At 44.0% G+C, this 14,004-nt stretch overlaps 1 long non-coding RNA gene across 2 annotated transcripts in view; it reads right to left on the minus strand.

Moving 5' to 3' along the window:
* Nucleotides 1-13,099, minus strand: part of LOC141275749 (uncharacterized) — a 63,167-nt gene extending 50,068 nt beyond the window's left edge. The window contains exons 1-3 of one of the 2 annotated variants that reach the window (XR_012324034.1): nt 12,979-13,099; nt 12,340-12,526; nt 6,632-6,751 (exon numbers count right to left, since the gene is read on the minus strand). This is a non-coding gene — a long non-coding RNA (uncharacterized lncRNA). The remainder of the gene's footprint in view (nt 1-6,631; nt 6,752-12,339; nt 12,527-12,978) is intronic. The other variant, XR_012324033.1, reaches the window with a different exon arrangement.
* Nucleotides 13,100-14,004: the final 905 nt, after the last annotated feature.

Genomic DNA, 14,004 nt, shown 5'->3' on the forward strand with positions numbered 1-14,004 from the left:
GCTCCTAATGAAGCTCTGTGGTTCCCTTGGGTCCTTGCAGTCATTTCTGAAAATTCTGGGGCGGCCCCAAAGTAGAAGCAATCCCAACCATGAGAACAGCTTAGGCCTGCAGCACATGTCTTATGGCCTAGGAGCTGTACCAGGGGGTTATTTTTAAAACCTCCAATTTTGCTTCGGGGACCAAGGCTTGAAACTAGCTACGGACTTCGATGAAACGAATTTGCAAGTCTCAGCTGAAATCTGGAAGCAGGTGATCTAACATCTGGAATTCCTGACGGCTACAACCAACCAAGTGCTTTCTCATCCTCTCTAAAACCATGCTGTCAGCCTGAAAGAGGAAGAGGAAGCCAACCGAGTTCTGATGATGCTTACAAGTCAATTTCTAGTTCTGCTGACCTCTTAGGCTGCTAGTTTCAGAAGCTACACTATAACAATGAACAGTGATAATGATACTGCTTGGTATTTACATCAGAGCCCCTCCTCAACGGCGATCACCATGTGCTTTCAGAATTGCCTGACTCGTTCTCCTGATGCTTCGGTTGGCCTACATCTCCGCCACGCTTCAGGTCTTCTTTTGCGGTGGCTTGAATTCCCCTTCACCACATGGCAAGGGAAGCCACCTGGTCTGCTCTTTCAGCTCCGCCTTTTCTTATCCTCTCTTATCCTCTGTTCCCTCCACTCCCTCCTGCCCCCACTCGCCCAAGTCCAAAGTCGCGGACAGACAGGCGTAGTATAGGAGTTGTGGGGCAGTGATGGAAGGAGGACAGTGTGATCAGGGCAGTAAAGAAGAGAGGGTGCCTTTTCTCCCTCACTTAAGTCCTGATCAAAAGAGTCTTCAGAGTAATCAGGTCCCGATTATCTGTCTTTAAAATAAGGAACTTGAACTTGAGGGTCTCTGAGGTTCCCACCAGCTCTGAGGAGATCATTCCATCAACATTCCACGACCCACTTTTGGATCATCAAGATGGAAACCTATTGCTTTTCCTCTGTCCCAAACACTTCCCCCACCAAACCTGCTGTAAAATAAATGCTTCCCATCCCAAAATACCATGGATTTTTCTATCATGAGAATGGACACAAAAGACACTTCTGCCATAATTCTACCCTGCTTTAGTCTGGAAATCTCTGGAGATGTTTTTGTTTTCACAGTGACTGGGGGAGCCCACTGGCATTAAGGAAGTGGGAGGTCAGGGACCCCCCCCCAGCCAAATCCTGCGAGGTTCAGGGTAGTGCCTGTCCCTGGCATATTAACAGATATTTAACAAGTCTGTGTATGGACTGAGCAGAAGCATGCCTGTCATTTCCCTTTCTAGGGCCTCCCTTCTTAGGGAGTAACTTTCAAGTGAGTCACGCGCACACACAAGGGCAATGTCCTCACATAGGAATGACAATCTGGGTGCAAATCCTCATTCTCCGTCTCTAAACTGTAACCTCCTCGGGGGCAGGGACAATGGTCCATATGGGGTCATCAGGGCTGTTCACAAGTATTTCCAGGTCTTTTTATTCTGGACATAGGCTAGGATTACATTTTCCCGCCCCTTTGACATTAGCCGGAATCCAATGACTTGCTTTGGCCAATGAAATACGATTGGAGGTGATGTGTGTCATTTCTGGGGGATGCTTAAGAGCCAGCGTGCAAACCACCACGCTTGTTTCCTCGCACTGTGGTGACCACGGATCCTCATGAGAGGGGACCTCTGGGTGACTGGGTGGCTGGGTGGGGAGTCTCCCTGCAGAGCTGTGCTGAGCACGGAGACTCTAGTTTCCCCGAGGCAGACGGCTAACAGAATGTGAGCGAGGAAGAATCGACCGTTTTGTGCAGCTGCTGTGATTCGGAGGTTACTTGTTACCACAATATAAATTGGCTCATGCTGACTGCTATTGTCTAATCTGGATTTTTTGAGGAAGACCAATAAAAAGTATCCTTACTTCTTTACCTGACATCTGAACAAATTGAGAAATAAGATGAAAAGAAAGGTAGATGGAGGCGAAACTCTTAGCTTTGTTCCTCATTTAATCCAGAGAACACTGGAATGAAGCCATCCTCCCATGAAGGGTGTGATGGCGGGTTGGGTATGCCTGATGGGCCAAGGCTCACAGTTTTATCGGGACATGTGTTCTAGCCCAGTTAGAGGAGGTGTATTAGTTTGCTAGGACTTCTGTAACAAGTACCACAGACTGTGTGGCTTTAAAAAAACCCAAAAATTCTTTTCTCGCAGATCTGGAGCCCACAAGTCCAAGATCAAAGGTGTCAGGAGGGTTAGTTTCCTCCAAAGCGTCTCTCCTTGGCTTGTAGATGGCGATCTACCTGTATGTTCATCTGGTCTTCCCTCTATGCATGTCTGTATCCTGATCTCCTCTTCTTATAAGGACACCAGTCATAATGAATTAGGGCTCACCCCAATGACCTCATTTAAACTTAGTTACTCCTCTAAAAGCCTCATCTCCAAATACAGTCACATTCCAAGATACCAGGAGTTAGGATTTCAACATACGATACTGGGGGTGGGAGGCAGATGTGATTCAGCCCGTTACAGCAAGCTTCTGAGTTGGCAATGCAACTCCAAACAGCCAAAAGGGAGGCGCTGAGACAAGCACGACCCATGAGAGTCTCGACAAGTGCACTAGTCACGTGGCACTCTTTCCAAATTGACTGATCACCAGCCCCTGCAACCTTTCCAAGGGTCACATGGATTGGGTTCACGGGGACATTCAGTAAGACAAATGGTCTCTTTCGTGACTTTTCTTACATTGCACTGGTTTTCTTTCTTTATTTTTTTGGTTTGGTTACTACTATTACGTCATGTTACTCTTTAGCCCATCTGTTTATTTTCTGCCTACTCCATCCCAACTGTCTGCTCAGCTAGGAAAAAGGCTTTCCCAGTCTCCTGACTACACCCTGCATTGTCCCAGGCCCACAGCAGCTGCCTGATGGGGGTGGCAAATTGGGCTCTGGGTTTATTTTTGACTTTTGAGTTTCTCACACTGAAAACTGGCCTGAGAAATAAGAACATGGTATAGCAGATCCTGCCAAGGCAAATGGTAGGAGAACCCTTCAGGCACAGGGCTGCCAACTATCTCCCCAGGTTAAACAGAGCCGTTGTGAAGGCAGCCATTGGTCCCTGTGGTCCTACTGGGTATTGGGTGTGTCTGCCAAGACCCACTGCCTTTAGGAAGGAAGACTCCCATGGGGAACCAAGCCCAACGTGCATGGCTCTGCCACAAGAAGCCAAAGTGGCCTCTGAAAGATTAATGGGGCATTTGGCTCTCTGTGTCTTAACAAGGGAGACGGGAAAAAGCTTTCTGAAAACCAGCAGCGGCTTCTGGCAGAGATTCCAGGGGCGGGGTTGAAGGCTGCAAGATGGCCCCTCCATACATTCTCTTTCTCAACCCTTGCTTTCCTTTTTCCCACAGTCTCTCACCATCCTGCGTCTCTTGCTTCCTCTTCTCATTTCTTCTTTGGTGTTTTGCCCTCCCCAAATGATTTCTGCCTTTCCTTTCATTTGCCCTGTCATCTTATCTTCTTCCTGTCCTCATTTATCAGGGGTGGGGGGAGATGGGGGCATTTTGTATGGTGGAAAGACACAGGTTTTGGAATGCAGCCTGGGCTTTCAGCTCAACCCTGCAACTTTCCAAAGTGAGTGCAATGGACATGGGTTGTGTTTGTCCCCTCCCTCTGGGGATGGCACTCATAAATGCCGTCCCCTGCTGAAGGTGATTCTGTCAATCAAGGGGCACCGCCAGCCCACCGCAGCTGTGGGCACATGATCAGAGCATGCAATCCCACCTGACTCAGTGGTTTGTCCAAGGCAACCAAGAAGGGGCAATCAGAATGCTTCTAGGGGTCAATATGTGCTACAAGCTCGAAGGACCACAGAAACCTGTGACTTCTGGGAGTCATCTTCCCTCCCCATAGAAGAGAAGCTTTCTGACAGTAAAGCAACACAGAACAAAGCAGGGTCAAAGACAGGGCACAGATGGGGCACCTGAATCCAGGGAAAAAAAACTGCATCAACCCTTCCACCTTCCCTGTACTTTTCCATCACATGAGCCATTATGTTGTTTTTTTGTTTTTTTTTTGCCTTGAGCCAGTATGAATTTGGTTTCTGTCTCTTGTAACCAATGGAGCCCTAATGATAACACTGTGACTTTAGGCAACTTATTTAACTTCTTGGAATCTCAGTTTTCTCACCTACAAATGGACTTTTTGACCCTTGTGCCCCCAGTTTAAGTGGGGTGCATCCAAAACAAAATATGCTCACCTATGAAACTCAGCACAGCTTCTTGTAATCATTTCTACAGTAGACGCTTCTCCCACTAGACTGAGAGCTCAGGGATCGTGTCCTATTCATCCAAGTATTTTTAGCACTTATGCTGGGAGCTCGATAGATGTTGATTCACTCCCATTTTCCCCCTTCCTTCTTTTCTTCTTTATAACCTCCTGCTTGTAGCTCTTACTTCTTTTCTTCTATTTTCTTTCTTTCCTGGGCCAAATTTCCAGCCAATTTCCCCTGGTCCTCCTGCTGTTAAGTTTCCATACCTGATACTCGGTGTACGTGCAAAAATTACTGTCATTAGTAATCGTGTGCCCAAGTGGTGCTGTAAAGAAGGTCTGTTTCATCTGTCCTTGCCAGGGAAGGGGCAACTGGCCAGCTGTGCCCATAAGTGGATAGTTGCTGCAAGTACTGCAAAGCTTTAATAGCTAGAAATAATTGCTAATGCAAGAATTAGGTCCAGCCAGAGGTAATTTTAGCTTGGTGTTAAAGTGACAGATCATGAAATTAGTCACACGCAGATTTCCTTTCTTCCCTCACCCACCCAAGTCTGGCCCTCTCCTTAACAAGGGACATTTCTGATATTGCATTCCTGGAACATTCCCACACAAGCAGGCGGTTATCCCAAGGTGAGCATGGCGTCAAGCAAACTCCTCTCCTCTTTTTCTCCATACCAGTCCCTTCTTCTGGCTTTTCCGTGTGGGTAAATGGCACCAACATTTTCCCAGGCACCAGGATCCCAAGCTGGTGATCATGTTATACTCCTTTCACTTTGTTCCCCAGTCACGAATATTCCATCTCAAATCCATCTCCTCTTTGACTGCCATCACCCTAATGCAGGACCACTTACCTCTCACCCGTGTCAGTTTAGGAGCCCTCTGTTTGCTTCCTTCCTCTCTAGTACCTAATCAGCCCAGCCCTTTACTCACTCTAACACTTTTAGGGGCTCCCCACTGCCAAGTGAATCAAGCAAAACTTTTTCACTGCAGAATTCAAGATGCTCTGCAAAATCACTCAAGCCAAGTCTCTGGCCCCATTTCCACTTTGTTCCAGCCAAACTATTTCACATCCTATTCCCTGCCTGATCTGTTCCTGAATTTGCTCTGCTGCTACTACTGCCTTGAATACCTTTTTTTTTCCTGTTAGAAACCCAACTATTTTCCCAGGACTAATTCAGACTCTGTAGGGATGGACTTCCTTCTGGCCACCTTGACACCATGGAAGGGACAGACCAAGGACGAGAACATTCTTGCTGGTTTAAGTTGCCTCGTGTTTGGTGAGTTTGATGGCTGGTCCTGTTTCACCAGTTTTAACACCAGGCGGCATCTTATTGTCTCCAAACGTTAATGTCATCCTCAAAAGGTAAGAATTTCCATCCCTGAGAGTCTCCCAGAATAATAGCTACTGATTAGGGGGCACTTCCTCTGTGCCAGGCTAAGCGCTTTCCACAAATTATCTCCCTAACTCCTCGCCGTTAGTTTATGAAACAGATGATTGTTACCTTCACTTGACAGCTGAGAAATGAGGCTTAGGGAGGTTAGCTTACTTCCTCTGGGGACTGTCGCTAACAACAGGTAGTTCTTCAGATTCTAAAGCCCATACTTCCCACTCAAAACGTGCTACAATTATCATACAGAGCAAGGAATGAAAGCAGTTATCATAGATGCTGTCTGGAGGAATATCTTTGGACGATCGTTTTCCTGAGGAAAACTCATGCCCTTTGTATGTTTTGGGTATAAGTCAGTCTCATTACTTATGTCATGATCACATGTCATACAATCTTGTTTCCAAAAATTAGTTTGTATTGCTATTTAAATGTGAGATTTATGACCATGCCGAGGGAACCTCAGTTTTTCCTATACCATCCCTGGCTAAAGAAAATAAACTGAAACATTTTCCCTTTTACAATTTCCCTGGAAACAAGTACCCAGGCTAGTAAGACAGAAAATCATCTGCTCGTCATTTTAGTGTTTAAACACAATTTCCCCAAATTAATGTGTTTTAGAAAGACCTAGAAATTATTGAAGCCTCTGACTCACGGATGCTTTCAAGTCCTTCAGCCTTTTGGGTCATGTTAGTTTTTAATGTAAAATCAAACAGCTTGAGGCCTCAACCTTTGAAAATAACAGAAACTGGCCAGCTGTCAGAAGCTTCCAGGAAAACAAAAAGAAGCTTGAGGAGAAAATTTGAAAGGCTTTGTATATGTTAATTACAGACACTAAGGGTCAAAAACAGGAAAGGGGAACCAAGACAGAATGAGAGGAACACTGAACATTAGTCAGGGTGATGCTAGGTTATGCTGCATTAACAAACTCCCAGATCTCAGTGACTTGCACATGAAAATGTATTTTGCTCACATAGAGTCCACTGCAAGACCCATGGTTCTCCAGAGAAACTCCCTTCCAAGTGGCGATCCAGGGAGCCAATATGCTTCTATCTTGAGATTCTACTATCTCAACACATGGCTTCTGGGGTCACTGAGTTGGAGAAAGAGAGAGCCAAAGAGTCATGAAGGAGTTATTGATACTTCAGCCTGGAAATGATACATGAGACTTTAGTTTGTGGTCCATTGGCCAGATATAGTCATATGGCTTTGCCCCCAACTTGCAAGGCTGCTTCAAAGTATGGAAGAGCTCATGTATATTAAGTAAGCAATCAGTGCTCTGAAATGAGGCCAGGGCTCAGGTCATTTAACGTACTTCTTCTTTTTTAAAACATGTTATTGAAGTATAGTTGATTTACAATGTTGTATTAATTTCTGCTGTACAGCAAAGTGATTCAGTTATACATATATATATTCTTTTTCATATTCTTTTCCATTATGGTTTATCACAGGATATTGATTATAGTTCCCTGCGCTATACAGTAGGACCTTGTTGTTTATCCCTCCTGTATATAACAGTCGTTTAATGTACTTCTAATCATTTACTAGGCAATCTCCTAAAACACATGAAACTTTCATCTTTAGACTCCGGTACTTTCTACAGTAGAAACTGAAGCAGAAGAAAGAGAGAGAAAAGAGGTAGCAAAGGAGAATAGCAATTTACTCTGATTTGAATTTAATCTCTTTAGCAGACAATTTGAAATTTACATTTGTATCTCATTTTAGACTTTAATACCACAGAACAGTTCGGCAACCAATATTCTAGTCCCAATGATGTCATTAACTAATCTGTGACCTTGAACGTCTAACTTTACTTCTCTGATTCTCAGTGCTCATCAGTACATTGGGAATGATGAGTCACGCTTCACTGAGTTACTGTGAAGTTCACGTCACATGTCTGAAATGCTTAGCAAAGTGCTCGGCTCATAGTAGGTGCTGAAGTGTTTGTTGAATGAATATCCATGAGCAAATTAACTGCTTCCTGTTTAATCTAAAAGAAGCTGCTAACATCATGAAATGAAACATAAATGGTGCAAAGGGCATAGGATCATTTTAGTCACTCAGAATGTCATGGTTGGTAAATTCTTTCCTGTGGGGGAATGTTTTAAAATAAAGGTAACTCACTCTACTCCACTGAGTTATTATGAAACTCAAAGTAGCTACCAGTGAAAAGGCTGTGTAAACTGTAAAGTGCCATGTAAATGTAAACTATTGGTATTAATAATATCATGACCAGGACTGGCTTAATAGGTGTGTGACCTGTGCTGTAGCCATACGCACCCCCACGTTGGTTTCACAACCTTCGGTCACCACTTTGAAATTTTTAATAATTTTTGAGCAAGGCCCCCCCCGCCCCATTTTCACTTTATCCTGGGCTCCACAAATTATGAAGCTGATCCTGGTTGTGACTCAAAATGTTGCTTCTTTTTGTCAAAAGAAGGGAGTTAGGGTTAGAGATGCTTCTTCTGGTCCCTTGCAGCCCTAAAATTATGTGATTCTAAAAAATATTCCAAATGTACCATTTTTATTTTTGTGTTTTTTTTTTAAACTCTTTACCATTCTTCTATTTTGAATCAAACATTTTTTAACGTATCAGTTATTTCTCACAAGCTCTCAGTCTTTTAGTCCCCACTCCTGTGAAGCCCTGGGAAAAGATTTCATTTTCCCCCCTAGATTCAGTCTACTTAGCGAAAATCCTTAGAGACAATTCTGACTTTGTGTTTTTATGAGGCCTCTTTCAAAGTATGTCGTGTGCACACTTCACGGTCTGGATTCTAGACTGAAGACTGGTATTGGTATTGAGTAATATGTTTCATGCTTTTGCCAAAGAACATATTTTTAAAACATCTACACCGGAAAGAGAACTTTGGAGTCATGTTGCTCTGCTTCCGAACCAGGAAAGCTATGATGTAGCAGAACATGTAGAAGACATGGCGTTTGTAGATTTCCGTTCACGTTCTTGTTCATCAATTACTGTGTATGTGAGCCAAACCAAGTGGCTTAAATCTCTCTGGGCCTTAAGTTTCCTCATCTGTAAAGCGGGATGACAGAGGACAGGGACAACTAGTATCTATTTCATAGGATTCTGAGGGGAAGATATGAAAATAATGTTCTTGAAATGAGTTTTAAGTTGTGATGTATCCACCGAAGGGACTAACATAGAGTTGTTTCCGTTATAAAGAACTTCATCTCATGAATGACCTCATCAACCATGATAACCTGAAGAACTAAAATGACGCCCTCCACTGTTTCCCTTTAATATCATGGTGCTTAGCTCCACAGATTTTCCTGGGTTAAGCAGAAAACAGGTTATTTTGTTGATGGAGATTCATTTAACAAGTATCTTTTGAGCATCCACTGCGAGCTCAGCACCTTGCTAAGCACACACCAAGAATTCTGATATTAGCTCACAATCCAATAGAGCCTCAAAACCAAAACTACACACTATTATACACTTGATCATAAATATTCCATTGGCAAATACTTAATGCATATCCACTACATGCCAGGTCTATACTATGTACATTTTTAAAGGAGAGCTAGGAGGTGCTATGGGGATTATAACAAAGAGATCAACCAAGTCTTTTTTTTTTTAATGTGAAAAGGAGGGGAAAGAAAGTTGATGTAAAAACCGAAAGCAGAAATCCTCAGGGAATTAATAGCAAAATACCATGATGGGCCATCCCAGTTAAGAAGGGTTACCCTTGGGCCAGGGGTGGGATGAGTAGGCAAGAAAAGTAAACTATTAAAATAAAGTATGAATTTATGTGCTGCTAGTGTAAAATAAGGTAAGATTTATAACTGTTTCCGAAGAATCTCAAAAAGGAGAGAGTAAAGGGGCCTAGAATAGAAGAAAACTGAGGGAGATTAAAGGAGGCAACAGGGTTGGGGGCAGGGGGGGAGAGACAGTGAGGCAGCAAGATGCAGAAAGACTTGGCACCGAGGAGAGTCCACCGAGACGCTCCCAATGGCAGGAATGGCTGTTGCTTCCAGTTGTGACAACTGTGCCTTGCACGACTCTAGGAAGAGGTTATCAACCTCCGGTTCATACAGTTATAAAACAATTTCTCAGCAGATGGTAATAAAAGTCTCAAGGCAAACGAGCTTGTTTTTCTAATTTACACATCATCTGGACTACAGGACTATGCTGGCTAGGGGAATTCTGAAAAGAGCTGTTCAATTTTATATCGCTTCTGGGAATACAGTCCTTACTCTTGGGCATCGCCTCCAAATATTCATTTAAATTATACTATACAGAATCTCCTTGTATGCACGGGATTTTGAAAAACTCAAGGGAAAAGGTCAGTTGGTGGTGGTGGTTAGCGAGGAACAGCTAGGCAGGGAGATACTGGCAAGAGGTCAGGAACTCAGCAGAAGCCCCAAGTCACCAGGTTCATTTTGCCCCAAGGCACACACAGCGAGCCAGAACACTGAGATGCCAGGTTTGCAGCCAAGAGAGGGCTTATTTGAAAGGCAGCCGCGCAAGGAAACGGAGAGAACAAATCTCAGATCCGCCTCTGAGAAGGCAAGGGACTCAGGTATTTATGGGATAATGAATACAGAAGCAGGGTGGCCTGAGGCGTGGGGAGCACGGGGCAAGGTGATTGGAAAAAGGTGCACTGATTGTAGTCCTGGGCAAGTGTAACTCAGCTACAGGCCTCCTCACCTTCTGAGGGTAGAGGTCATACAGCGGACACTCGTGCATGCCCAGTTGAAACACTGGTGGTCCTATCCAGTCTTCACTATCCACTCTTAACCCGCTCAGCTCAAACTAGGCTCAGCTGACTCCAAGTATCTAGAAAACAACTTGGGCAAATATCTTACTGCTGAGGCTACATAATGCGTGGAGGATGTGCAAGTCTTAGGACGACCTTGATTAGTGAAGGTAGGTGAAATGGATTTAACCCACTGTTGCACTAACCATGTTAAACGTGTCTTTCAGATGAAATCCCCTCTTGCCCAACAGATACTCAAGCCATTCTGTTGGTCCTTCGTCTTTAAAAGCACACACAAAAATGGGGCTACTGGTTTTTAAACTCTACTTGCCGGGTGTGGTCTGATGGGCAGATTCCTGGATAATGTTGCCAAGAAACCTGGAACCAACTCTCTTCCCGCTGAACCTATGTGACTTTAGGAAAAACCGCTTCACCTCCCTAAACTTCAGGTAAACACACCTGTCTTGCCTCTCCCATCAGTTGTGATGAAAACAAAACAAAGCAACACAAGGACAGCAACAGAAGTCTCCTTGGATGCAAGCACGGGCTGTAGAAATGGAGGAAGTTATTCATGCTATGGTCCACGTTCTTGTCCCTGAACTCTGGGGGGCCACATGCACAACGGTAAGTGACCCTGGGATAGGCCATCGTTTTCTGCAGGGGGAAGACGCAGGCCGATCTAAATGGTTTCAGCTGCTGGGAAGTGGCGCTCACTGGACCCGGGAGATGTCCTAGCATTCCACAGCAAAGGCTCTCATTCTACTTGAAAGCACAGATTTCTCCGCCCCTCACCACCCCCAGAATCTCTAATCTAGATTTGAAACCACGTCACTTTTTCCTGAGATTGTCAAACTTTTGCATCTAATTATCAGTTGGAGTCAGTGTAACAAAACCTGCCTTTCTACGCTGGGTTTTATTAAAATACCTCTGCTGTCAGGCGTGCTGTGGCAAACTTGCTGCTAGTACATGCAGTGGGGTTTTCTCCCTGAGAGGAGAGCTCCAGCAGGTTTTATACATCAGTGCTATTAACTGGAATGGCAGACACTTACTGTAAGCGCTATCACTTCCGCTTTTAAGAAACAATGAACTACTTCCTGGCTTTTCAATTAGGAGAGCTCTGGGGGGCTATGAAGGGAAAATGTAATGTATAATAAACATGCTAAGGAACAAGCATGATTAATGGCAGTTTAGAAGGTTCTTTTAAGCTGACGCTTCATAGCCCAGGAATCTGCATTTACTGACATCCTCTGAAAACCTAGCTTCCATGAATACTATAATGAATGCTCGGAATTCAGAAAGCCCCCCAAAAACTCACTTTGAACTCTATGTAGTTGGCTCAAGAAATCTTCTTTGAAGGAAAGGCTGAAAGACTGAATGCCCTCTGTATCGTTTTATCATTTGCATTGGAAACTCCTGTGAGGACAAGGGGACAGGCCTGCCTAGGGTTCAGCTTCCCCCTGCAGGTGATTTGCTAGGGATGGAGGTGTGCAGGGAGGAGAGGGAGGGAGGGAACGCAGCTTAAGTCCTAGTACTTTCTTAGGTCTTCTAAGCCTTTCAACATAGAAAATTCTAGACAAGGTCATCAGACCTGAACATATCCCCCAAATCACTCTCATTTGTACTCACCTCTCTCCTCCCATCCCTGGCCACAGAGAACTAGGTTTTCCTTCCGTCTGACCCTGTGCTTTCCTCAGTTTTTCCAATATGGTGCTTCACTGCATTCTCAGCTGTATCTGCATCTCAATCACTCTGGCTTCTTGTCTCCACAGACACGTTCATGTCCCCTTCACCATAAGGGTGATTCCTTCTCTTTTCATCACAGCCAAATGCCAAAAACATGCTGCCCACACACTCTTAACCTGTCACCATTGCAATCTGGTTTCTTCCACCACCTCTCTCCCTGAGGTTTCTAAGAATGACCACATATCTTCCTAAAAACATCTCTTCAATAATTATTGTAATTTACCTTTCTGCTGCCTGTGATTATTTTCACACTAATCTTCTTTCTTTCTACCAGTTGTATGATGATGGTTTTTCCTCCTCCTGCTACTTCCAATTGCTCTTTTTCCAATGTCAGCAATTCAAATCATCCTTTGAATGCAGGATCATCACAGAATTCCAACCTCACTTTTCTGTAATATGAGTTTTTTCACCTGTAAAGACAGGGTGATGTTGGGAATGTGAGTGATGCAGCCACTTTGGAGTTACCATTTAACCCCAAATTTCCACTCCTAGTAGTTACTCATATACCCAAGGGAAATAAAAACAGATGTGAGCACAAAATCTTGTATACAATTGTTCATAGCAACATGGTTCATAATGTCTAAAAGGTGGAAACAACACAAATGCCATCAACTGAAGAATGAATAAACAAAGTGTGATATATCCATACAATGGAATATTAGTGATAAAAAGAAATGCAGTACTAGTACATGCTATAGCTAAATGACCGTAAAAACGCACTACAGCATACATGAACTTTGAAAACGTGCTATAGCGTGAATGAAGTCACAAAAGACTACCTATCACATAATTCCAATTATATGAAATGTCTGGCATTGAAAAACTTAGTGTCTTAAAACAACAACAATTTACTACTTCTTACAATTCTATAGATCAACCATGTGCTTCTTCTGCCTCATGTAGCAATGGCTGGGGTACTGGGAGGGCTAGAAGGTCTAGATGTCTAATTCACATGGCTAGCAGTGGGTGGTGGTCACTAGCTGGGTGCTCAGCTGAGACTATCATCCAGTGGCTTCGGTCTTCTCTACATGGGCCTCTCCACATGGCTGCTTGAGCTTCCTCATAATATGGTACCTGGTACCAAGAAACAGCATTCCAAGTTGGCCAACCCAACGTGCAAGCACTTACCAAGCAACCACTTTTGCGTCATGCTTGCCAATTTTCTATAGGCCAAAGCTAGTCACATGGCCAAGCCCGGAGTCATTGTTGGAAAAGCTGACACAGAGACTTGAGTGCTGGGAGCCATGGTTTATTGAGGATCACCATAGTAACAGGCTTTATGAAGACAAAATGACACATATTGTGCAAGTTTTTAGAGAACCAATGAAAATTTTTCTTCCTCTCTGACCAGCTACTTATTATGGTAACTTCTCTATAGGACACTTATAAGCCGTAGAAGGTAAACATGCATCACACATAAGACTATATGCCCCGCCTTTTGCCAGGTGCCAGAAATACTTTACAGAGATACGACTAAGTCTGAATTTAAGGAGCTTATGGTCATGTCAGGGAGACAGGTGTGTAAATACACAGCTATAAAACAGTGTGATGATATAATAAAAGTGTGTATCTTCAAGACAAAATGGAAGCCCAGAGGAGGGGGGTCCTAAGCATGCTTGCGGATGAGAAGGAAGCATTTCCCAGCTAAACAAGGGCAGGGGAGGAACACAGTAGACGGGGTGAAATAGCTTATACCATCATGACAGTCTATGCTAGAATTACAGCTCAGTGTTCTGGATGTAAGTTGTTTGTGTGTGTGTGTGTGTGTGTGTGTGTGTATTGTTGCTTAGAAGGCATAGTTGAACAGGTATGTGGAGACCAGAGCAGGAAGGATCTTGTATTCCATGCTAAATGTGTTCCAGGCCCTCATGACCACCCCATGGGGGAT

This window comes from Tursiops truncatus, chromosome 11, assembly GCF_011762595.2.
Source record: "Tursiops truncatus isolate mTurTru1 chromosome 11, mTurTru1.mat.Y, whole genome shotgun sequence".
Classification (NCBI taxonomy): Eukaryota; Metazoa; Chordata; class Mammalia; order Artiodactyla; family Delphinidae; genus Tursiops; species Tursiops truncatus.